Source organism: Heterodontus francisci, chromosome 35, assembly GCF_036365525.1.
Source record: "Heterodontus francisci isolate sHetFra1 chromosome 35, sHetFra1.hap1, whole genome shotgun sequence".
In the NCBI taxonomy this organism is placed as follows: Eukaryota; Metazoa; Chordata; class Chondrichthyes; order Heterodontiformes; family Heterodontidae; genus Heterodontus; species Heterodontus francisci.
In genome coordinates, this window is record NC_090405.1 from 22,455,017 (window position 1) to 22,481,420 (window position 26,404).

The 26,404-nt window shown below is 44.4% G+C and overlaps 3 non-coding genes across 3 annotated transcripts; 2 read left to right on the top strand and 1 right to left on the bottom strand.

The window, feature by feature from the left end:
• Positions 1–210: 210 nt before the first annotated feature.
• Positions 211–282, bottom strand: trnat-cgu (transfer RNA threonine (anticodon CGU)). The gene has a single exon. It is a non-coding gene; the product is annotated as a tRNA-Thr (tRNA).
• Positions 283–17,351: 17,069 nt separating this feature from the next.
• trnaf-gaa (transfer RNA phenylalanine (anticodon GAA)) lies at positions 17,352–17,424 on the top strand. Its single transcript has one exon. It is a non-coding gene; the product is annotated as a tRNA-Phe (tRNA).
• A 4,526-nt stretch (positions 17,425–21,950) lies between these two features.
• trnaf-gaa (transfer RNA phenylalanine (anticodon GAA)) lies at positions 21,951–22,023 on the top strand. The gene has a single exon. It is a non-coding gene; the product is annotated as a tRNA-Phe (tRNA).
• The last annotated feature ends 4,381 nt before the right edge of the window (positions 22,024–26,404 follow it).

Genomic DNA, 26,404 nt, shown 5'->3' on the forward strand with positions numbered 1-26,404 from the left:
AATGCACAGTAATAAGGTTCAGTGCTTGGACCTCAGTTATTTTCACTCTATCAATGGCAGAGAAGGCTCACGGGACCATGTGGCTACTCCTCATGTTCTTCCCCGCATCCAGGATAAAGTATAACATGACACTGATTTCCAGATGGCCGAAACAAATGCAACAGACATCTTTTGTGGAAACATCACATTTAAAGTGAGAAACTAATCACAAGGAACGGACAGGGATTGAACCTGTAATCTTCAGTTTACGAGACTGACGCCTTACCACTTGGCCACCATGCCTTTTCTTATTTGGATACCTGAGGCTCCAGAGGAGGATTTGTGATTCTTTTTCAATTTGGTTGAAACAGCATCGAGAAACATGCACAGAAATAAAGGGATTGTGGAATGGGGAACAGATCAGCCTCATTTCCATCATCAGCATCATGAAATCTTCATTCAGACGTTCCATTCCCATCCTCAGCTTTTCTCACATCTGTACAATAATATAAGAGTGGACATTGGGTTGTTACTGGGCAGATTATATAAATAGACTATGTGCATCATCACAGGAAGTGATGTAATATAATCTGTACGGCACCTCATGGAGAGTTGTAGATGAAACCTTCAATGCAAGATGTGTAGAGTAAACTCAGGTTATTTTAAACGTCAGATTCTTATAAATTCTGTACTAAGCCTTGACAGATATCAGAATATTATATGGGGGCCACAGTAAACCAAAGCGAAGATGGAGAAATCTTTGCCTGTACCTTTGAAAAGGTCACTGGACTGAACCAAGCCGAGGAGTGGCCGAGATGGTTCCAGAGGTTTGCAAGGTATCGGGTCTCGTGCAGAAGCCAGACATGGAACAGGACAGTACGCTATTGTCTGCAATGAAGGGAGTGTGCAGGCAACATCCTCATGAAGAACAGAAGGCTACATGTGAAGAAGTTATTAAGGCACTCAAGACCTATTTTAATTGAGGAAAAAAATGTCATCGTGGAGCCAAAGTTAAAACGCTGCATTTGCTGACAACGCAACCACCAGGTGACGCTGTACTAGCACATGCGCAAATGCAGCCTCTTCCACTGAAACGTCACTGTCTGTGACATTCAGGCAGCTGCCAGGATTAAAGATGGAGCTACTCAATTTATCACAGAAAACAACTTCGACCCAAAAATCCCCTCAAAGGTTGCGATCGCCGCCTCCGTCCCACCCCCAACAGTCCCCCGCTCCTTCTTGTGCATTCGCCAGTTATATAGTACCAAGTCATCTTAATTCACCTAAAGTGAATTACTTTCGGAGCAGTGACTGTCATTTCATAAGCAAATATGGCACATATCTACACAATGGACATGTTTTGGTTGATACTCGGAGAACGTTGCGCTGTTTGAAGTCTCATCAGAAGGACAGCACCTCTGACAGTGCTGCACACCCTCTGTAATTCAGTGAGGTTTCATAGAGCAGAGAGTTATACAGCACAGAAACAGGCCCTTCGGCCATCATGTCCGTGCCGGCCATCAAGTACCTATCTATTCTAATTCCATTTTCCAGCACGTGGCCCGCAGCCTTGTATTCTGTGGCGTTTTGAGCGCTCATCTAGATACTTCTTAAATGTTGTGAGGGTTCCTGCCTCTACCACCCCTTCAGGCAGTGTGTTCCAGATTCCAACCACCCTCGAGGTGAAACATTTTTTCCTCAAATCCCCTCTAAACAGTGCCATCCCATTCTCCGGACGATCATTCCCCGCTTCCCCCCATCCCACTCTCTGACTGCTCACTCCCCGCTTCCCCCACCACCAGCCCCATCCTGCTCTCTAGCCGCTCACACTCCAGGCCATGGGCTCTGCCGCTTCCCTCCTCTCGGCCACTCGCTCCAACATTGCCCCATCACCCCTCGAGGCTCGCCTTGCTTTATCGGGTGGTGCGGTGAAGAATGATCGAATGTTGGAGCGAGAGGCCGAGAGGAGGGAAGCAGCATGGCTTAGAGCTAGTGTCTGGAGGGACGTGGGGGGGAAGCGGGGCGTGAGTGGACGGAGAGAGGGCAGTGCGGGGGTGGGGGGGTAGCAAGCGGCCGGAGGGCGGGGGAGCGGGGTAGTGAGGAGCGGGCAGTGAGCGGCCTGGAGTGAGTGGCTGAGAGGAGGTAGAGAGTTTTCCCGCGCATGCGCCACTTCGTCCTGGAAGACGTAGGCTGAGCATGCGCAGCATCTCAGAGCGCAGGAGACTGTTTGTGCATGTGCGAGCTTGGAGCGCTCTGATGACGTCGGCTGGCAGCTGCATTGTCAGGAATCACTTTGAATTTAATAAGCGTACAAAACAGAAAGAGGAGAGTATTCATTCATTTATCAATGACTTGTACAATCTCACGGAGGATTGTGAATACAGCAACTTAAGAGAAGAGCTGAATGGAGACAGGATTGTGTTCGGGGTATTAGACAACACCCTTTCAGATCATCTACAGTCCAGGGCTGATCTCACATTAACGAAAGAGTTTCAATTGAGCAGACAAACAGAGGTTAGAAAGTTTAACCAATCCGTTGTCCAAGGGGACAGGGAGAGTCTGATCTCCAGAGTTGCAGACTCAATTGAATTTGTTAAGAAAACAAAAGGAAAAATTAGTGGTAAAAGACAAGAAAGACGGGAAGAGCATCTAGTGGTAGCTGCAACCAATTGCAGTAGGTGTGGCCGAGAGAGACACAAGTGGGAAAACTGCCTCGCCAAAGAAGCTGAGTGTTTTTCCTGCAGAAAGATGGGACACTTTCAGTCAGTGTGTCTCAGTAAAATACCAGCACTGAATATAATTAAAGGGAAATCCCCAGAGAGCAAAAACATTAATGAAGTACAGGATATCCAAAGTGTGGAAATACATTTTTTAGGTGAAATCCAGGAAATAAAGTGAGAGTTGCTGGACGACAGAAATTCTGAAATATTTTAAGATAGAGGTAGATAGATTCTTGATAAACAAGGGGATGAAAGGTTATCGGGGGCAGGTGGGAATGTGGAGTTGAGGTTACAATCAGATCAGCCATGATCTTATTGAATGGTGGAGCAGGCTCGAGGGGCCGAGTGGTCTACTCCTGCTCCTAATTGGTATGTTTGTATGTCAGAAAACATGTTCTAGATACAATGAGAACTATCATTTGTTTGGAAATGGATTTGAACCCCCTTTTATCAAAAGGTTATTGAGCTTTAATTTTTCTACAATTAACAGACAAATCCTTGTGGAGTTGAGATTGACAGAAACAATGGGCTGGATTCTCTAGATCCCTCGACGTCGAGATCTGTGGTGGGGGTGGGGTGGGGGCCGCCTGAAGATGGCCCCGGATGAGGCCCGCCACGGACCTCAACGCTGGCAGGGCCTGGCTCGATATTGCCGGCGACGGCGAGGCCTTGTGGGGGACACCCACCGCTCGGCAACGGGACCACAAACCTGCATTAATTATTATCCCATCACTTCCTGATATCCCGCTGCGATCTTCAGCCCAGTGGCTGGCACTGCCGTGCCTTCGGAGCCCCATCCGGGCAAATGAGGTGCAACACTGGTGGGGAGGGGAGAGAAGGTAAGTTTCTCAGTGTGGGGGTGGGGGGACGGAGTCAAATTAATGTCATGGGTGTAGGGGATGGTGGGAAGGGTTATAGTTTACAGTTTGTGCAGTTTTGGGCGGAAGGTCAGATTGTAAAGGTAGGTTTTGGGAGGGAAGGGCAAATAATTAATTTAACTGTTATTGGGGGGATGGGAGAGAGGCAAAAGCAATGTATTTATTTCATTTCATTTAATCTTCCTTTAAATATTTTCCAGTAGGACTAACAGCCCTTTAAAAATGGCTGACACTCCAGTACAGTACTAAGGCAGTGCTGCACTATCAGAAATGCTGTTTTTCAGGTGAGACAGAAAACTGAGGATCCCTCTGCCCTCTCAGGTGGATGTTAAAGGTACCATGGCACTATTTCAGAGAATAGAAGGGGAATTATTTCTGGGGTGCTGGTCATTGTTTAACCCTGAATCAACATCACTTAAAAACAGATTATCTGGTTTTTATCACATTGTTGTTTCTGGGAGCTTGCTGTGCGCACATTGGCCACCATGTTTCCTACATGACTACAGTGACTACATTTGGAAAGTCCTTCATTGGCTGTAAAAGGCTTTGCAACGTCCTGTGGTCGTGAAATGCAAGTCTTGCTTTTTCCATTGTTATCAGTGTCATTGTGATCAAAAGATAGGATTCGTGAACACAAAGTTTAAATCAATTTCGATTAAAATAATGTAAAAGCATCTATATTCTTGCACTGTACTTAATAATCTCCATCTTCCTATCCTTACAGAGTGCAATGTCATCGACCCTGAAATTGATTCCACAATCTCATGGAATCACAGAGTCAGAGAAAGTTTAAGGCACAGAAAGAGGCCACTTGGCCCATCGTGTCTGTTCCACAAACAATTTCAGCCGAGTTCTGATGAAAGGTCACAGACCAGAAACGTTAACTCTGTTTCTCTCTCCACAGATGCTGCCAGACCTGCTGAGTATTTCCAGCATTTTCTGTTTTTTTTTCAGATTTCCAGTATCTGCAGTATTTTGCTTCTGTGTTACTTTGAAAGTTAAAACTGACCCACCTGTCTACAATTCACACTGGGGTCTCCCATGAAATGATTCTGTGTAATGTTGTTAGAATGAATGCAGACTCCGAGCACAGAGCTTCCTGTGGGGAATTGGGGATCTGAAAACCAGCAGACTGCAGGAATTTCCACTGGGAGCACAAATTCACAAAATCTACCTTTTATATATTGATTCATTTTAATTGTCCTTCTGGAAAATTATTTTGAAGCAATTTAAACATCAACCCACAGCTCCATGACTGGGTCAATTATGAGGTCATCGTCTGACAGGTCATGTGACAGCTGGAGCCACAAGACATCAGAACCAGATTTGTGACTGGATTAAAACCCGGAATCCTGTCCCAATGGCTTTTCAAATAAAGCTGTTGCTGTTTGAAAACACAGCAGTTAAACTTTCTGCCTGACCATGAGGGGAGCTAGGGAGAAATTTACAAAACTCAATCCTTCAACAAAATAGTTCAAAAATCATTAATATCGAAATCATGTGAGGATTTATATGCAGTAGAGAAACAAGCAGGATACAGAAAGTACAGAGGAGAGCTGAAAAAGGAAATGAGATCAGCAAGAGAGTGTATGAGAAAAGATTAGCAGGTCACATAACTGGGAACACTGAAGTCTTTTACCAACATATGGACAGTCAATGAAAGGGTGGGTCAATTAGGAGATCCTGTGGAGGCAGAGGGTGTTTTTGAGGTACTAATTAAGTACATTTCATCTGTCATCACAAAATGAGCGGATGTTGCCAATGTCACAGTAAAGGAGGAGGAAGTGAGAAAATTGGACGGAATGAAAATAAAGAGGAGACAATTATAAGGTTGGCAGCTCTCACAGTAGAAAAGTCACCCAGTTTGAATGGGCTGCATCCTGGGTTGCTGAGGGAGGTAAGGTTGGAAATAGCGGAGACTCGAACCACAATCTTTCAATCCTCCTTGAATATGGGAATGTTGCCAGAGGACTGGAGGAATCTCCTCAAGATTCCACATGAATCAGTGTCCATAATTCAACTTTACATATTTAAAACATGTTTACAAAAACAGTAGAAGTACTCTCATAACATAAAAGCAAAATACTGCAGATGCTGGAAATCTGAAACAAAAACAAAAATTGCTGGAAGTACTCAGCAGGTCTGGCAGCATCTGTGGAGAGAGAAACAGAATTAACGTTTCAGGTCAGTGATTAGGCACACTACAACCTGCCGGACTGAACATTAAATTGAATCATTTCAGAGCATGACGACGCCCCCCCCCCCCCCCCCCACACCCCCCCCCAACACACTTTTTTATGTTTAGTTTTTTTTCTTTTTTATTTGGTTATTTTATTTCAGTTTTTTTTTTAGTTTGGTTAGTTTGTTTCTACTGTGTCTACCCATTGTTTCTGTTTTTAAAAAATGTTTAATGTTTGTGATCGGAGTGCTTTGTGCATTCCAGTCAATTCACACCTTCTCTGTACTAACGCTTTGTCTTTCAGCACACCATTGAGCACTGTTCAGCACTGTTCGCCTTTGTTCCATGCCCTTCTGGTCAGTTATTCTCTGTGACCTTGTCCAATCAACACCTCTTTTGTTATCTCTTGCCCCACCCCCAGCTTTACTTGCTTAAAACCTTTTCATTTATAATATTTGTCAGCTGTGATGAAGGGTAACTGACTTGAAATGTTACCTCTGCTTCTCTCTCTACACAGATGCTGCCAAAACCTGCTGAGTATTTCCAGCATTTCCTGCTTTTACTCTCATAGCACAGTTAACCTGTTTTTTCTCTCTCTGTTCATATTCTGTCTCAGTGTTTGGATCTCTCACTGTTTGGATTGAGAATTGAGCTTGTATCAGTCCTGTGATGGACAGATCTGCTGAGTATTACCAGCATTTTCTGTTTTTTCTTCATTTCAGATCAGAATTTCTTATTGAAACACGGGGAATGCTGTTTCAACTGCTCCGGGGATACCTTCATGAGTTGCTGAAACATTCTAATTCCCATTCCCACACGGAACGAAGCCAGGCAGGAGGAGATACCTGTGACTCAATGATCAGACATTGCAGCTCATGAAGTGTGTTTTCTGATGGTCGATGGGTTCCTGTGTGAAGTTGACACGGGTTTGGTTTTTCTCCCTTACACTTTGACCCTTCAGTTAGTTCTTTGTGTTCAGCTGTTTCAGGTGATGTTACTGAGTCAGGAATGTTGGTCAGGACAGTGCGAGAATTCCCTGTGATTCTTTCAATAGCGCTGGGGAATCTTTAACATCCACCAACAGGGCCTCATTTAATTGTCACTTCAAAAACCTGCTGGCAATTATTGCTCAGGATTACACTGAGCTGGGACACTAAGGATATTCAATTAATGAAATCAGTACTTTAAACTGAGAGCAATAGTCCCTCCCACATCCTGATACCTTAGGATTTCTGAACTTTAATTACTGCTTCATTCCTTGGTTTGTGGGCTGGTTCACCACCTGCAGACATTTGAGGCACTCACAGGCACTGGTAATCTCTAGGCTTAGAGTCATAGAATCATAGACAGGTTACAGCACAGAAGGAGGCCATTCAGCCCTTTGTGTCCATGCCAGCTCTCTGCAAGAACAAGCCAGCTAGTCACACTCCCCCGCCTTTGCCTGTAACCCTGCATTTTCTTTTCTTCAGATAATTATTAAATTCTCTTTCAAAAGTCATGATTGAATCTGCCTCCACCACACTGTCAGGCAGTGCAATCCAGATCCTAACCAGTCGCTGCATAAAAAAGTTTTTCCTCATGTTGCCTCTGGTTCTTTGGCCTTTCACCTTAAATCTGTGCCCTCTGGTTCTTGACACTTCTGCCAATGGGAATAGTTTCTCCCTATCTACTCTGTCCAAACCCTTCATGATTTTGAACACCTCTATCAAATCTCATCTCAACCTTCTCTTCCCAAAGAAGAACAACTCCAGATTCTCCAAAATAGTAGAAGGCTTTCTATTTCTACTGGAAAATGGGCAGAGAGAAAGAGTATGAGACAGAGTTCACAAGAGAGAGAAAAAATTGGGTATGTGTCTGTGAGAGAGAGCAAGACAGAGGGAGGGAGAGTAACTGTCTGTGTGTGAGAGAGAACACAACCCAGTCCCAATATAATTGCTCTTTCTTGATACTATTCGATAAACTCAGACCCTGCCCAGATACCGACAGCTTCTCTCCCTCACTGCTGTTCCCCGCCCTGACTGTACAGAAATCCCCTCTCATAGCTGCACATTAACACTGGTCTCACTGCTTTTCCCTGCCCTGATGGTGCAGAAATCCCCTCTCATAGCTGCACATTAACACTGGTCTCACTGCTGTTTCATTCCCTGACTGTACAGAAATCCCCTCTCATAGCTGCACATTAACACTGGTCTCACTGCTGTTCCATTCCCTGACTGTACAGAAATCCCCTCTCATAGCTGCACATTAACACTGGTCTCACTGCTGTTTCATTCCCTGACTGTACAGAAATCCCCTCTCATAGCTGCACATTAACACTGGTCTCACTGCTGTTCCATTCCCTGACTGTACAGAAATCCCCTCTCATAGCTGCACATTAACACTGGTCTCACTGCTGTTCCCTGCTCTGACTGTACAGAAATCCCCTCTCATAGCTGCACATTAACACTGGTCTCACTGCTGTTCCCTGCCCTGACGGTACAGAAATCCCCTCTCATAGCTGCACATTAACGCTGGTCTCACTGCTGTTCCCTGCTCTGACTGCACAGAAATCCCCTCTCATAGCTGCACATTAACACTGGTCTCACTGCTGTTCCCTGCTCTGACTGTACAGAAATCCCCTCTCATAGCTGCACATTAACACTGGTCTCACTGCTGTTCCCTGCTCTGACTGTACAGAAGTCCCCTCTCATAGCTGCACATTAACACTGGTCTCACTGCTGTTCCCTGCTCTGACTGTACAGAAATCCCCTCTCATAGCTGCACATTAACACTGGTCTCACTGCTGTTCCCTGCCCTGACTGTACAGAAATCCCCTCTCATAGCTGCACATTAACACTGGTCTCACTGCTGTTCCCTATTCTGACTGTACAGAAATCCCCTCTCATAGCTGCACATTAACACTGGTCTCACTGCTGTTCCCTGCCCTGACTGTACAGAAATCCCCTCTCATAGCTGCACATTAACACTGGTCTCACTGCTGTTCCCTGCTCTGACTGTACAGAAATCCCCTCTCATAGCTGCACATTAACACTGGTCTCACTGCTGTTCCCTATTCTGACTGTACAGAAATCCCCTCTCATAGCTGCACATTAACACTGGTCTCACTGCTGTTCCCTGCCCTGACTGTACAGAAATCCCCTCTCATAGCTGCACATTAACACTGGTCTCACTGCTGTTCCCTATTCTGACTGTACAGAAATCCCCTCTCATAGCTGCACATTAACACTGGTCTCACTGCTGTTCCCTGCCCTGACTGTACAGAAATCCCCTCTCATAGCTGCACACTAACACTGGTCTCAGGTGAATTTTGAGTGGTCATTAAATGATCCGACAATGGCGTGGCCTCGGTTAATAGCAGTTTGAAGCCGGATATCTGTTTTAAATTCCATCGGCTCATCCCAAAAACCGACCTTTAAACAAGTCAAAACACTGGAAACACACGATGGCTCATTCAACGTCTATGGAGAGAACAAAGACGTTTACTGTTGGGGTTTGGACAATGAAGAGAAACATAGGAACTTGATGAGGACATTCAGCCTTTCGAGTCTGTTCCACCATTCAATTCGATATTTGCTGACCTGTATATTAACACCATTTGTCTGCTTGTTTCTGTAACCCTTGGTACCTTACCTAACTCAAATCTATCATTTGTCAGAAATAAATAAGGAAACTGATTCATCGAATTTCTTAAAAGCAAAATACTGCGGATGCTGGAAATCTGAAATAAAAACTGAAAGTGCTGACAAGACTCAGCAGGTCTGGCAGCATCTGTGGAGAGAGAAGCAGAGTTAACGTTTCAGGTCACTGACCCTTCTTCAGAACTGGCAAATATTAGAAATGTAAAAGATTATAAGCAAGTAAAGCGGGGGTGGGGCAAGAGATGACAAAGGAGAAGGTGTAGATAGGACAAGGCCACAGAATAGTTGACCAGAAAAAGGCAAACAATATGTTAATGGTGTGCTGAAAGACAAAGCATTAGTGCAGATAGGGTGTTAATGGACTGAAAAACTAAACAGCCACAATCACAAACATGAAAAAAACAGTGGGTAGGCACAGTAGAAACAAACTGAACAAACTAAAATAAAGTTTTCTTTTTTACTTTGCCGATGTCTTTGTATATATTGTGGATCCTTCTTCAGACTGTCTTCTTTCACAATGTAGTTCTGACCTCTGGTGATGTTGATCGTAATCAGCTTCAACTTGCTGATAGTTTTGGAACTGAGCACATTTTCTTTGCTTGATTCTACAGCATGGAACTGAGTCTGACATGTGGACCCCTGGGAGGACTTAAAAGTAACTTGGATGATCCCTAGGACTGGTGGAGGAGTATCTGATCCATGGGAGAAGAATTTAGATATCAGCTTGTTCAATTACAGTTTCTGTTTTCTCTGTTACTTGTGGAATGTCGGAGCATCCATTATGTTGATCATTGCTCCGAGTCAATTACTGCAGATATTGTCTAATTGCCTCTGAACACATCACACATGGGCATGTGTCGGGACTTGTGGTCGCGAGCAACAAAAATCTTCTCTCGTGCTGCAAATATGTAATCTTCCTTCTGGCATTTAAATCTATGAATGTTTCCTGCAGGCTTCGATCAGCATACTGTAGTGAAATGTCCCATTTTTCTGCAGACTTGACACTTCTTCCCTCTCGAAGGACAAGCTTTGTAATAAGGATCCTCACCACTGCAATGATTGGATGTTTGAATGTGATTGTGACTTCTGTCTTGGTCTTCCTTGACCTTTCTCTGGGTTTCCTCTGTGTCTTTGTGTTTTGTGTGTTTCTCAGGGGAATCTCGTCGTCACGTTATTTGCCTCTTTCTCAGACTTCTGAGTCTCATCGTGTAGTGGTCAAGAGTCTCGCACCATATTGTTTTGCTTGCCTGAAACATAAATTTCAGAGTGAGGATTTGCCCTTGCTTGAAAATATCTTGTTAGAAAATGCATCGCAACATCATAATCATTATCGGTTCCAGTGTCGCTGAGTGTATTGAAGGTATTGTCAACTTTTGGTCCAGCAGAGTGTAGGAGTAACGCTCTCTTTCTTCGGGGTGTATTGATAGCGAGTGCCATCATTAGGAGTTCAAGTCTTGTGAGCCATTTCCTCCAGTGTGGCCCTGGGTTGCTGTCTATCTCTGTAAAGGCTGGAAAGACTGGCTGTTGTTGTGTACACATGATGATTGTTATTTATTTAAATCTGGAATTGTCAATGTAAGTCTTCTGTATGTCCCTGGTTGTCTGTGTGATTACTTCTTTTTAATCCTCAATGTCAGAAAAATATAGTGTTGTGCTGTGTTCTTACGTCTACATTAAATGATGACCCCAGGCTTTATATTCAGATTCAATACAAACAGTATTTATTGTCTTTCTTATCTACATTGCATGATCACAGGTCCCAGGTCTTTTTCTCATTGGTGTGTGTGCGCTCTCTACAAGCCATGTGTAGAATGTGTCTCTCAACATGGTGTCTCCTTATATATGTATGATGATGTCATCTGTTGCATCAGTGGCTTGGTCTCTTAAAGGTACAGTTTCTTAAAGGTGAAGTCACCATTACACAACATTGCAAACAATGAGTCAGCCACGGTCGATAGAGTGTCAGGAATGAAGGTCAGAGGAGCAGACCAGGCTGGAAACACATAAAGAACGAGGGGCAGCCAACGTGAAAAACAGAGAATAAACAACATGGCATGGGTGGTGTTTACAATACCTCGAATCGGTTTGATTCTCTTCCAGGTCAGAGGGAATTCTAGCAACATGATGTCTATGGAATCACAGAATGACGAACAAAGAGACCATTTGGTCCATCATGCCAGTGTTGTCTCTTTGGTAGAGACAAATTACAATTAGTCCTGCTGCGTGGCTTTTTCCTGTAATCCTGTACATTTTCCCTTCCAGCATCTATCCATATCCCTTTTGAAAGTTACGATTGAATCTGCTTTCATCTCCCAATCAGGCAGTGCATTCCAGATCACAACACATTACTGTGTAACAAATGGTTCTTCATGTCACCTCTAGTTCTTTTGCCAATCACCTGATATCTGTGTCCTCTGCTTACTGACCCTTTTGCCACAGGAAACAGTTTCTCCTGATTTAAAGTGTTGAGAACCATCATGATTTTGAACACCTTGGACAAATCTCTTCTGAACGTTCTCTGCTCCAAGAAGAACAACCTCAGCTTCTCCAATCTCTCCACATAACTGAAATCCTTCACCCCTGGTATCATTGCAGCAAATCTCTTCTGTTCATTTCTTGCCCCAGAAATAATTGAAATGAAATGTTTCTAAGAAAATGCATGAACTAAATAAAAAGGAGAGAGAAATAAATGCTGAGCAAAATGGATATCAATGTTTGGAAGGTAAAAAGAGCAAAGAGATCGAAATTTTATTGTCGAGGAGTGAGAGGAACAAATAACACTTTGGAGATTTTGTCAGTGGATTTACTGATAAATTTGGGAACTGAGAGGAAGCTGGTTCACAGAGAAAAAACTGCCAACCCTGGGGAGGAGCCTACAACTGCATCCGTCCAATAAGAGACAGAGTAGAAGTGACAGTTCAGTCAGTGGAACAGGACACTTTTAATCTCAGGATTATGGGTTGGATGATCCACTGTGGGTGCCCGTGAAATTCCACAGGAGCTAATACAACACCTTGCTGTCAGTGGCTCCTTGGTCAACGGGTGTGATTCTTGTTTAAGGAGTGTGATTAATGAAAGTGTGAGCGACCCCAGGTTCAAATCACCAATGAGCTCTTGGCATTTTTAGTTTAATGTTACTGATTGGTGTCAGCCTTACGGAGCTGGCTTCAGGACCAGAGAACTGGATTCAAAGAGCTTGTCGACAAAATTGAAATTTACAAAATGTACAGATAGCCAAGTGAGAATATAAAGTTGTCGCAGTAATTGAGACCTGACTCCAAAAACAACAGGACTGGGTTCTGGAATGGAATGGAATGGAATTCTTCAGTGTTTCTGTTGTTTGGCTTGCATTGACTCATCGATTTTCTTGTTTTTCACTTTGTCGATGCCTTTGAATAATTGTGGATCCTTCTTCAGAGTGTCTTCTTTCACCAGGTAGTTCTGACCTCTGATGATGTTGATTGTAATCAGCTTCAATTCGCTGATAGTTTTGGAATTGAGCAGATTTCCTTTGCTTGAGTCTACAACATGGAACTCAGTCTGACATGTGGACCCATGGGAGGATTTGAATGCCACCCCTGCGTTGGAGTTGCATCCATCCAATAAGAGACCGAGTAGAAGTGACAGTTCTGTCAGTCGAATATGAGATTTTTAATGGCAGGGTTGTGAGTTTGAGTCAAATACAAGAAATGCTGGAATCACTCAGCAGGTCTGGCAGCATCTGTGGAAAGAGAAGCAGAGTTAACGTTTCGGGTCAGTGACCCTTCTTCGGAACTGACAAATATTAGAAAAGTCACAGATTATAAGCAAGTGAGGTGGGGGTGGGGCAAGAGATAACAAAGGAGAAGGTGCAGATTGGACCAGGCCACATAGCTGACCAAAAGGTCACGGAGCAAAGGCAAACAATATGTTATTGGTGTGTTGAAAGACAAAGCATTAGTACATATTAGGTGTGAATACACTGAATATTGAACAGCAGCAAGTGCAAACCTGAAAAAAAACAGTGGGTCAGCAAACTGAACAAACTAAGATGAAATGAAATAAATGCAAAAAAAGATTGTAAAAAATGTAAAAAAGAATGTAAAAAAAAAGGAAGAAAAAATAACTAAAAATGAAAGTAAAATGGGGGGCTGTCATGCTCTGAAATTATTGAACTCAATGTTCAGTCCGGTAGGCTGTAGTGTGCCTAATCGGTAGATGAGATGCTGTTCCTCGAGCTTGCGTTGATGTTCACTGGAACACTGCAGCAATCCCAGGACAGAGATGTGAGCATGAGAGCAGGGGGGAGTGTTGAAATGGCAAGCAACCGGAAGCTCAGGGTCCTGCTTGCGGACTGAGCGGAGATGTTCCGCAAAGCGGTCACCCAGTCTGCGCTTGGTCTCCCCAATGTAGAGGAGACCACACTGTGAGCAGCGAATACAGTTTACTACATTGAAAGAAGTACAAGTAAATCGCTGCTTCACCTGAAAGGAGTGTTTGGGGCCTGGGATAGTGAGGAGAGAGGAGGTAAATGGGCAGGTATTACACCTCCTGCGATTGCAGGGGAAGGTGCCCTGGGACGGGGACGAGGTGGTGGGGGCAATGGAGGAGTGGACCAGGGTGTCGCGGAGGGAACGATCCCTTCGGAATGCTGACAGGGGAAGGGAGGGGAAGATGCGACTGGTAGTGGCATCACGCTGGAGGTGGCGAAAATGGCGGAGGATGATCCTTTGGATATGGAGGCTGGTGGGATGAAAAGTGAGGACAAGGGGAACCCTGTCACGGTTCTGGGAGGGAGGGGAAGGGTTGAGGGTAGAGGCGCGGGGAATGGGTCGGACACGGTTGAGGGCCCTGGCAACCACAGTGGGGGGAAAGCCTCGGTTGAGGAAAAAGGAGGTCATATCAGAAGCACCGTCATGGAAGGTAGCATCATCAGAGCAGATGCGTCGGAGACGGAGAAACTGGGAGAATGGAATGGAGTCCTTACAGGAGGTAGGGTGTGAAGAAGTGTAGTCGAGGTAGCTGTGGGAGTCGGTGGGCTTATAATGGATATTGGTAGACAACCTATTCCCAGAGATGGAGACAGAGAAGTCGAGGAAGGGAAGGGAAGTGTCAGTGATGAACCATGTGAAGGTGAGAGAAGGGTGGAAATTGGAAGCAAAGTTGATAAAGTTTTCTAGTTCGGGGCGGGAGCAGGAAACGGCACCGATACAGTCATCAATGTACCGGAAAAAGAGTTGGGGGAGGGGGCCTGAGTAGGACTGGAACAAAGAATGCTCGACATATCCCACAAAAAGACAGGCATAACTAGGACCCATGCGGGTACCCATAGCGACACCTTTTACTTGAAGGAAGTGCGTGGAGTTGAAGGAGAAGTTGTTCAATGTGAGAACATTGTCCCCCTCTGAACTTGAGGCACTCCGTTCTCTCAGGTCTAACCCCGACATGGTCATCAAACCTGCAGACAAGGGTGGTGCTGTTGTGGTATGGCGTACCGACCTCTACCTTGCAGAAGCTCAACGCCAACTCACAGACACCTCTTCCTACCTCCCTCTGGACCATGACCCCACCACCGAACATCAAGCCACCGTCCAAAGGACTGTCACTGACCTCATCTCCTCTGGAGATCTTCCCTCTACAGCTTCCAACCTCATAGTCCCACAACCCCGGACAGCCCGCTTCTACCTCCTTCCCAAAATCCGTGACTCTTCTGACGCCCTACGTCATTTTGACAATTTCCACTTTCCTGGTCCCAACCGCCTCCTCTTCACTATGGACGTCCAATCGCTCTACACCTCCATCCCCCACCAGGATGGTTTGAGGGCTCCCCGCTTCTTCCTGGAACAGAAGCCCAACCAGTCCCCATCCACCACCACCCTCCTCCGCCTGGCTGAACTTGTTCTCACATTGAACAACTTCTCCTTCAACTCCACGCACTTCCTTCAAGTAAAAGGTGTCGCTATGGGTACCCGCATGGGTCCTAGTTATGCCTGTCTTTTTGTGGGATATGTCGAGCATTCTTTGTTCCAGTCCTACTCAGGCCCCCTCCCCCAACTCTTTTTCCGGTACATTGATGACTGTATCGGTGCCGTTTCCTGCTCCCGCCCCGAACCAGAAAACTTTATCAACTTTGCTTCCAATTTCCACCCTTCTCTCACCTTCACATGGTCCATCTCTGACACTTCCCTTCCCTTCCTCGACTTCACTGTCTCCATCTCTGGGAATAGGTTGTCTACCAATATCCATTATAAGCCCACCGACTCCCACAGCTACCTCGACTACACTTCTTCACACCCTACCTCCTGTAAGGACTCCATTCCATTCTCCCAGATTCTACGTCTCCGACGCATCTGCTCTGATGATGCTACCTTCCATGACGGTGCTTCTGATATGACCTCCTTTTTCCTCAACCGAGGATTTCCCCCCACTGTTGTTGACAGGGCCCTCAACCGTGTCCGACCCATTCCCCGCACCTCTACCCTCACCCCTTCCCCTCCCTCCCAGAACCGTGACAGGGTTCCCCTTGTCCTCACTTTTCATCCCACCAGCCTCCATATCCAAAGGATCATCCTCCGCCATTTTCGCCACCTCCAGCGTGATGCCACTACCAGTCGCATCTTCCCCTCCCTTCCCCTGTCAGCATTCCGAAGGGATCGTTCCATCCGCGACACCCTGGCCCACTCCTCCATTACCCCCACCACCTCGTCCCCGTCTCAGGGCACCTTCCCCTGCAATCGCAGGAGGTGTAATACCTGCCCATTTACCTCCTCTCTCCTCACTATCCCAGGCCCAAAACACTCCTTTCAGGTGAAGCAGCGATTTACTTGTACTTCTTTCAATGTAGCATACTGTATTCGCTGCTCACAGTGTGGTCTCCTCTACATTGGGGAGACCAAGCGCAGACTGGGTGACCGCTTTGCGGAACATCTCCGCTCAGTCCGCAAGCAGGACCCTGAGCTTCCGGTTGCTTGCCATTTCAACACTCCCCCCTGCTCTCATGCTCACATCTCTGTCCTGGGATTGCTGCAGTGTTCCAGTGAACATCAACGCAAGCTCGAGGAACAGCATCTCATCTACCGATTAGGCACACTACAGCCTGCCGGACTGAACATTGAGTTCAATAATTTCAGAGCATGACAGCCCCCCATTTTACTTTCATTTTTAGTTATTTTTTCTAACTTTTTTTTTACATTCTTTTTTACATTTTTTACAATCTTTTTTTGCATTTATTTCATTTCATCTTAGTTTGTTCAGTTTGCTTACCCACTGTTTTTTTTCAGGTTTTTTTTCAGGTTTGCACTTGCTGCTGTTCAACATTCAGTGTATTCACACCTAATCTGTACTAATGCTTTGTCTTTCAACACACCATCAACATATTGTTTGCCTTTGCTCCGTGACCTTTTGGTCAGCTATGTGGCCTGGTCCAATCTGCACCTTCTCCTTTGTTATCTCTTGCCCCACCCCCACCTCACTTGCTTATAATCTGTGACTTTTCTAATATTTGTCAGTTCCGAAGAAGGGTCACTGACCCGAAACGTTAACTCTGCTTCTCTTTCCACAGATGCTGCCAGACCTGCTGAGTGGTTGCAGTATTTCTTGTTTTTGTTTCAGATTTCCAGCATCCGCAGTATTTTGCTTTTATTTTTGTGAGTTTGAGTGCCATTTTGTTTTTCCCTTTTTTAAGGCTTCATGAGCAGAGTGCAGGGAGTGTTTGAAATGAGCAAGTCTCGCTTTGATTCAGGACTCTTACCTCTCCGCAGCATCTCTCTATGAAAGATTGAATTTGATCTCATTTCATTCTCAGCTCGGGGTCTGTGCGGCTCAGTGGCACTTCTGGCTGTCTCCCGCTTCACAATCCATCAGTACTGAGAAAGCAATGGGGAATATTACTCACATGTTGTGTTCTTTAATTTTTTGGAAAACTTGAATGTATGTATTTTCTTCCAAAACACGGACACCAAAACACTGTTAATGTAGAGCTGAAATAGCTCAGTTGGGAGAGCATTAGACTGAAGATCTAAATGTCCCTGGTTCAATCCTGGGTTTCAGCAATTTCGCTTCCTTATGTGTCCCTTGCCTTGGTTCTGATTTTCCAGTTGCACAATTTCCTTTGAAATTATTTACCAAGCACCAGTGGATTGAATTTGAGAAACAACACAGAGTCATTTACAGCATAGAAGGTGGTCGTTTGGCCTATCACGTCCATGCTGGCTCTCCCCGGAGCAATCTAGTCAGTTCCACTCACCAGCTCGATCCCTTTCCTCCTGCAAGTTTCTTTCCTTCAAGTATCCATCCAATTTCCTTTTCAAATCATTGATTGTCTCTGCTTCCACCACACTCATGGGCCAAGTCATTACCACCCACAACATAAAACATTTCCACCTCATCAAGGATGGGAAATACTTATATCTTCTATATTTGCTTATTCTCTATTTCTATGAGAATAGACTGGCAGTCAACATGAAAGGAAACCCAAAAATCTTCGAGCAGCATGTAAATGATAAGTGGGTAGTAAGAGGTTGAGTCGGGCCTATTAGGGACAAAAAGGATAATATAAGCTTAGAGGTGCAGGGCAATGTTAATCTACTTAATGAGTACTTTGTATCAGTGATCACTAAGGAAGTGGAATTTGACAAAATATCAGTCGAAGTGAAGAGAGTAGAGGCAATGGAGAGAGTACAAATTAGGAGAGGGAGGTACAAAAAGGCTGGCTGTGCTTAGGGAAGATAAATCACCTGGTCCGGATGGCTCACATCCCAGGTTGCGAAAGGAAATGCGGATGCAGATAACGGAAGGGCTTGCTATAATCTTCCAATCTTCCCTGGATACGGGGGAGGTGCCAGAGGATTAAACAGTGGCAAATGTGACACCCTTATTCCAGAAACGGTGTAAGGACAGTCCGGGTAACTACAGGCTAGTTAGATTAACAGCAGCGGTGGGTAAGGTTTTAGAAAGAATAATCAGGGTAAAAATTCAACAGTCACTTGGAGAGGTTTGACTTAATTAAGTAGAGTGAGCATGGATTTATAAATGGGAGTTCATGCTTGACTAATCTAACTGCATTTTTTGATGAACTAACAGAGCAGGTTGATGAAGGGAATGCAGTGGATGTTGTTTATATGGATTTTAAGGAAGCGTTTGACAAGGTACCACATAAAAGGGCGGTTAACAAAATTGAGGTTCGTGGTATAGGAGGGTCAGTGTCCAATTGGATAGAAAATTGGTTTAAGGACAGAAAACAGCAAGTCTTATTAAATGGTTCTTTGTCAGACTGGAGGATAGTCGACAGTGGTGTTCCCCAAGGGTCAGTGCTAGAACCACTGCTTTTTTTGCTAAAGGTAAGTGACTTGGATCTTGGAATACAGAGTAGAATCTCAAAATATGCCGATGACACCAAACTTGGAGGAGTGGCAAACAGTGAGGATGATATGAACTGCCTGCAACAGGACAGTGATAGGCTAGCAGAATGGGCAGACAGGTGGCAGATGGAATTTAATAATGACAAGTGTGAGGTGATGTATTTTGGCATAAGGAATAGGGAGAGGCAATATATACTTAATGGCACAGTTCTAAAGAGTGTTCTGGAATAGAGGGACTTGGGGTTCATGTGCATCAATCTTTGAAGGTGGCAAGTCATATTGCGAGAGTGGTTCGCAAAGCATATGGGATCTTGGGCTTTATAAATAGAGGCATTGAGTACAAAAGCAGGGAAGTTATGCTGAACCATTATAAAACTCTGGTTAGGCCCCAATTGGAGTGTTGCTTTCAGTTCTGCTCAGCAGACTTTAGAAAGAATGTGAGGGTCCTTGAGAGGACGCAGAGGCGATTTACCAGAATGGATCCAGGGATGGGGGATTTTAGTTACAAGGTTAGGTTGGAAAAGCTAGGATTATTCTGCCTATATCAAAGGAGATTGAGTGGAGAATTGATAGAGGTGTATAACACCTCTAGAGAACAGGCCATCCTGGACTGGGTATTGTGTAATGAGAAAGGATTAGTTAACAATCTTGTTGTGTGGAGTCCCTTGGGGAAGTGCGCCCATAATATGATAAACTTCTTCATTAAGATGGAGAGTGAGAGAGTTGATTCCGAGACTCGGGTCTTGAATCTAAACAAAGGAAACTATGAAGGTATGAGGCGGGAGTTGGCTATGTTAGATTGGGGAACGTTACTTAAAGGGTTGACAGTGGATAGGCAATGGCTAGAATTTAAAGAGCGCATGGATGAATTACAACAATTGTTCATTCCTGTCTGTGCAAAAGTAAAACAGGAATAGTGGCTCAACTGTGGCTTACAAAAGAAATTAAGGGAAGTATTAGATCCAAGGAGGAGAAATATAAAATGGCCAGAACAAGCAGCAAACCTGAAGATTGTGAGCAGTTTGGAATTTAGCAGAGGAGGACAAAGGGATTGATTAACAAGTGGAAATAAGCTTGCAGAGAACATCAAAATTGACTGTAAAAGCTTCTATAGATATGTGAAGAGTAAAAGATTAGTGAAGACAAATGTGGGTCCCTTCCAGTCAGAAACGGGGGAATTTATAATGGGGAACCAAGAAATGACAGACCAATTAAATACATACTTTGGATCTGTCTTCACAAAGGAGGATACACATTATCTCCCAGAAATGTTGGGGAACATAGGGTCTAGTGAGAAGGAGGAACTGTATGAAATCAGTATTAGTTGGGAATGTTTGGGAAATTGATGGGATTGAAGGCCGATAAATCCCCAGGGCCTGATAATCTACATCCCAGAGTACTTAAGGAAGTGGCCCTTGAAATAGCAGATGCATTTCTGGTCTTTTTTCAAAATTCTATAGACTCTGGAACAGTTCCAATGGATTGGACAGTAGTTAGTGTAACTCCACTATTTAAAAAAAGAGGCAGAAAGAAAACAGCGAATTATATACCGGTTAGCCTGACATCAGTCGTGGGGAAAATGCTGGAGTCCATTATAAAAGATGTAATAGCAGAGTGCAATAATAACTCGTCTCCACTCCTAGTATTTCTAAATCCCACACATTCACTAGGATGTGAACAATTATTTCCTGTTGTGTCTCTCTCAGATTTGTAAACTTCCCTGTATTGGAGTGAGGTGACATCTACTGGCGGGAAGCAAGAACTGCAATTAAGCAGCAGAAACTCCACAGTCTGTCAGGGTGAAAGAAACATTGCAATGTGAGGATGCAGCGAAGTGGTTTGATTGGGTAGATGGAGACATGATTCCACTTGTGGTGGTGTCTGAAGCAAAGGCCAGAAATACAAAATTGTCATTAATAAAAGAAATGAGGAATTCATGAAAAATGTAGTAACGTAGTGAATGGTTAGAATGTGGATAGAATAGAAAGTGAGATTGGATGGACAGAAGCAGTCTGAAAGGATGGCTGAAACAAAAGGTGAGTGCCCAGAAATGTTAACTGTGTTTCTCACAGCACAGATGCTGCCGGAGCTGCTGAACATTTCCAGCACTTTCTGTTTTTATTTCAGCATTTGCAGGATGTTGCTTTGATCTGAAAAAAAATGGATGATTGGCTGGGGGGTTCCAGTGAAATTCCACAGCAGCTAATAAAGCCTGACCTGTCAGTGGTTCGTTGGTCTAGGGGTATGATTCTCGCTTAGGGAGTATGGTTAATTAACATGCGAGAGATCCCGGGTTCAAGTCCCGGACGAGCCCTGGTCTGCTGGCATTTTTAGATTAAGGTTATCTATTGGTTTCAGCCTTGCAGAAGGTGGAATTGACTTCCATACGGAGCTGGCTTGAGGACCAGACAACTGGATTCAAAGAGCTTGTCGACAAAATTGTAATTAACTAAATGTACAGATAGCCAAGTGGGAATATAAAGTTGTTGCTGCAATTGTGACCTGACTCCAAAAACAACAGGACTGGAATGGAATGGAATTCTTCAGTGTTTCTGTTGTTTGGCTTGCATTGACTCATCGATTTTCTTGTTTTTCACTTTGTCGATGCCTTTGAATAATTGTGGATCCTTCTTCAGGGTGTCTCCTTTCACCAGGTAGTTCTGACCTCCGATGATGTTGATTGTAATCAGCTTCAATTCGCTGATAGTTTTGGAAGTGAGCAGATTTCCTTTGCTTGAGTCTACAACATGGAACTCAGTCTGACATGTGGACCCATGGGAGGATTTGAATGCCATCCCTGCGTTGGAGTTGCATCCATCCAATAAGAGACCGAGTAGAAGTGACAGTTCTGTCAGTCGAATATGAGACTTTTAATGGCAGGGTTGTGAGTTTGAGTGCCATTCTGTTTTTCCCTTTTTTAAGGCTTCATGAGCAGAGAGTACAGGGAGTGTTTGAAATGAGCAAGTCTCGCTTTGATTCAGGACTCTTACCTCTCAGCAGCATCTCACGATGAAAGATTGAATTTGATCTCATTTCATTCTCAGCTCGGGGTCTGCGCGGCTCAGTGGCACTTCTGGCTGTCTCCCGCTTCACAATCCATCAGTACTGAGAAAGCAATGGGGAATATTACTCACATGTTGTGTTCTTTAATTTTTTGGAAAACTTGAATGTATGTATTTTCTTCCAAAACAAGGACACCAAGCTACTGTTAATGTAGGGCTGAAATAGCTCAGTTGGGAGAGCGTTAGACTGAAGATCAAAAGGTCCCTGGTTCAATCCCGGGTTTCAGCAATTTCGCTTCCTTATGTGTCCCTTGCCTTGGTTCTGATTTTCCAGTTGCACAATTTACTTTGAAATTATTTACCAAGCACCAGTGGATTGAATTTGAGAAACAACACAGAATCATTTACAACATAGAAGGTGGTCATTTGGCCTATCACGTCCATGCTGGCTCTCCCCGGAGCAATCTAGTCAGTTCCACTCACCAGCTCGATCCCTTTCCTCCTGCAAGTTTCTTTCCTTCAAGTATCCATCCAATTTCCTTTTCAAATCATTGATTGTCTCTGCTTCCACCACACTCGTGGGCCAAGACATTACCACCCACAACATAAAAAATTCCACCTCATCAAGGATGGGAAATACTTATATCTTCTATATTTGCTTATTCTCTATTTCTATGAGAATAGACTGGCAGTCAACATGAAAGGAAACCCAAAAATCTTTGAGCAGCATGTAAATGATAAGTGGGTAGTAAGAGGTTGAGTCGGGCCTATTAGGGACAAAAAGGATAATACAAGCTTAGAGGTGCAGGGCAATGTTAATCTACTTAATGAGTACTTTGCATCAGTGATCACTAAGGAAGTGGAATTTGACAAAATATCAGTTGAAGTGAAGAGAGTAGAGTCAATGGAGAGGGTACAAATTGAGAGAGGGAGGTACTAAAAAGGCTGGCTGTGCTTAGGGAAGATAAATCACCTGGTCCGGATGGCTCACATCCCAGGTTGCGAAAGGAAATGCGGATGCAGATAACGGAAGGGCTTGCTATAATCTTCCAATCTTCCCTGGATACGGGGGAGGTGCCAGAGGATTAAACAGTGGCAAATGCGACACCCTTATTCAAGAAAGGGTGTAAGGACAGTCTGGGTAACTACAGGCTAGTTAGATTAACAGCAGCGGTGGGTAAGGTTTTAGAAAGAATAATCAGGGTAAAAAATCAACAGTCACTTGGAGAGGTTCGAGTTAATTAAGGAGTGAGCATGGATTTATAAATGGGAGTTCATGCTTGACGAATCTAACTGCATTTTTTGATGAACTAACAGAGCAGGTTGATGAAGGGAATGCAGTGGATGTTGTTTATATGGATTTTAAGGAAGCGTTTGACAAGGTACCACATAAAAGGGCGGTTAACAAAATTGAGGTTCGTGGTATAGGAGGGTCAGTGTCCAATTGGATAGAAAATTGGTTTAAGGACAGAAAACAGCGAGTCTTATTAAATGGTTCTTTGTCAGACTGGAGGATAGTCGACAGTGGTGTTCCCCAAGGGTCAGTGCTAGAACCACTGCTTTTTTTGCTCAAGATAAATGACTTTGATCTTGGAATACAGAGTAGAATCTCAAAATATCGCGATGACAACAAACTTGGAGGAGCGGCAAACAGTGAGGATGATATGAACTGCCTGCAACAGGACAATGATAGGCTAGCAGAATGGGCAGACAGGTGGCAGATGGAATTTAATAGTGACAAGTGTGAGGTGATGTATTTTGGCAGAAGGAATAGGGAGAGGCAATATATACTTAATGGCACAGTTCTAAAGAGTGTGCTGGAATAGAGGGACTTGGGGTTCATGTGCATCAATCTTTGAAGGTGACAAGACATATTGCGAGAGTGGTTAGCAAAGTATATGGGATCTTGGGCTTTATAAATAGAGGCATTGAGTACAAAGCCGGGAAGTTATGCTGAACCATTATAGAGCTCTGATTAGGCCCCACTTGGAGTGTTGCTTCCAGTTTTGCTTACCAGACTTAAGAAAGAATGTGAGGGTCCTTGAGAGGATGCAGAGGAAATTCACCAGAATGGATCCAGGGATGGAGGATTTTAGTTACAAGGTTAGGTTGGAAAAGCTAGGGTTGTTCTGACTGTATCAAACGAGAGTGAGGGAAGAATTGATAGATGTGTTTTCGGCTGTGACAGTTTTATATAAGTTGGCAAGGAAACATTGTTCCCGTTAACTATTAGTACAAGGACTAGGGGACACAGATTGAAGGTTTTGGACTGGAGGTACAGGGGGAATGTGCGCAAGAACTTTCTTACACTGATTGGTGATGATCTGTAACTCGCTGCCCACGAGGGCGGTGGAAATGGAGACAATCGAGGATTACAAAAGGAATTTGAATGGGCATTTGAAGGAAATAATTTTACAGGGCTATGGGGATCGAGCAGACAAGTAATAACTCGTCTCCACTCCTAGTATTTCTAAATCCCACACATTCACTATAATGTGAACAATTATTTCCTGTTGTGTCTCTCTCAGATTTGGAAACTTCACTGTGTTGGAGTGAAGTGACATCTACTGGCAAGAAACAAGAACTGCCGTGATGAGATCAGCCATGATTGTATTGAATGGCAGAGCAGGCTCGAGGGGCTGAATTGCCGACTCCTGCTCCTCGTTCTTATGTTCATAGAATCACACAGCACAGAAGGAGGCCATTCGGCCCCATTGTGCCTCTGCTGACTCTCTAACAAAAAGATGCAATTAGTCCAACCCCCTGCCTATTTCCCCATAATCCTGGAGAATTTCACTTTGAAATATTTGTCCAATTCCTTTATGAAAGTTATAATTGAATCTGTTTCCACCACCCTGTCAGACAATTCATTCCAAATCCGAATCAGTTACTGGGTTAAAAGATCTCTCCTCACCTCCCCTTGACATTTTTGGCCAATTATTTTAAATCTGTGTCCTCTGGTTACTGACCCCCAGGACATTGGAAACAGTTTCTCCCTCTCTACCGTATGAAAATCCTTCATGATTCTGAACACCTCTATTAAATCTTGCCTTAACCTTCTCTACTCTGAAGAGAACAATCCCAGCTTCACCAGCCTGTCCAGAGAACTGACACCCCTCATCTCTGGGATCATTCTAGCAAATCTCCTCTGAACTGTCTCAGAAGATTTGATGTCCTTTCTAAAGCCTGGTGCCCAGAACTGGACACATTACTCGAGCTGAGATCGAGCCAGCGACGCCCACATCCCACGAATGCATAAAAAAACGCTCCCTAACCAGTCCCCAATTCTTAAGCATTTATAGACGCTCCCTGCCCAGTCCCCAAATCTTATTCATTTAGAAACGCTCCCTGCCCAGTCTCCAATTCTTATCGATTTACAGACGCTTCCTGACCAGTACCCAATTCTTATCGATTTACAGACGCTTCCTGACCAGTACCCAAATCTTATTCATTTAGAGACGCTCCCTGCCCAGTCCCCAATTCTTATCCATTTACAGACGCTCCCTGACCAGTACCCAAATTTTATTCATTTAGAGACGCTCCCTGCCCAGTCCCTAATTCTTATCCATCGACAGACGCTCCCTGACCAGTACCCAAATCATATTCATTTAGAGACACTCCCTGACCAGTATCCAAATGTTATTCATTTCGAGACGCTCCCTGCCCAGTTCCCAATTCTTATCCATTTACAGACGCTCCCTGACCAGTACCCAAATTTTATTCATTTAGAGACGCTCCCTGCCCAGTCTCGAATTCTTCTCCATCTCCAGACGCTCCCTGCCCAGACCCCAATTCTTATCCATTTATAGACGCTCCCTGACCAGCACCCAAATTTTATTCATTTAGAGACGCTCCCTGCCCAGTCTCCAATTCTTATCCATTTACAGACGCTCCCTGACCAGTACCCAAATTTTATTCATTTAGAGACGCTCCCTGCCCAGACCCCAATTCTTATCCATTTGTAGACGCGGTTTCGGGAAGCCTCACCGGGAAAAGCTTCACCGTCGCCATCCGCAGGGATACAGATGGGATTGTTCCATGTTATTGTGGCCCTGAGGCCCTGCTCCAGCTGTGTGAGCCCGCAAAGGGCGCGGTCTTCTCGCACTTTGTGAATATCCCGCTCCAACTCCGAACCCGCAGCTCCATCTCCTGACAGAGCTGTCTCTACTGTGCCTGCGCGCGCCGCTCCTGTCACAGATGGGGCGGATTCTAGGCCGCTGAGCATTCTGGGTACCACACCTGTCATTAATGCTATTCTTTCAGCTGATAGGTTTTATTACGTACATTTCATGTCCTGGTATCGTCGTGAGTGTTTTCTTTTGTACCTGTCAATGCCTGGGAGGATAGAGTCAGCTTCACTTTGTAGCCATGAGTTTCTGGTGTGAGAAAGTGGTGTTTAACTCAGTATATTTCAGTTTTTGGTCTGTGACTGTGGGTATTATTCAGTACCTGTTTGTTTCTGCTATTGCTCTGTGAGTTTCACCACATATCTTTCAACAACTTGTATGTGAGCATCAGCTTTTGTCTATATCTATCAGTTTCTGAGAAGTGAGAAAGGGTTTGATTCTATCCCTATCAGTTTCTGTTACATGCATGTGTCTTTAATCTGCACCTCCTCTGAGTGTGTCTTCTTCTCTGTACTTGTAGGTGAGTATGTGTTTTGCTTTGTA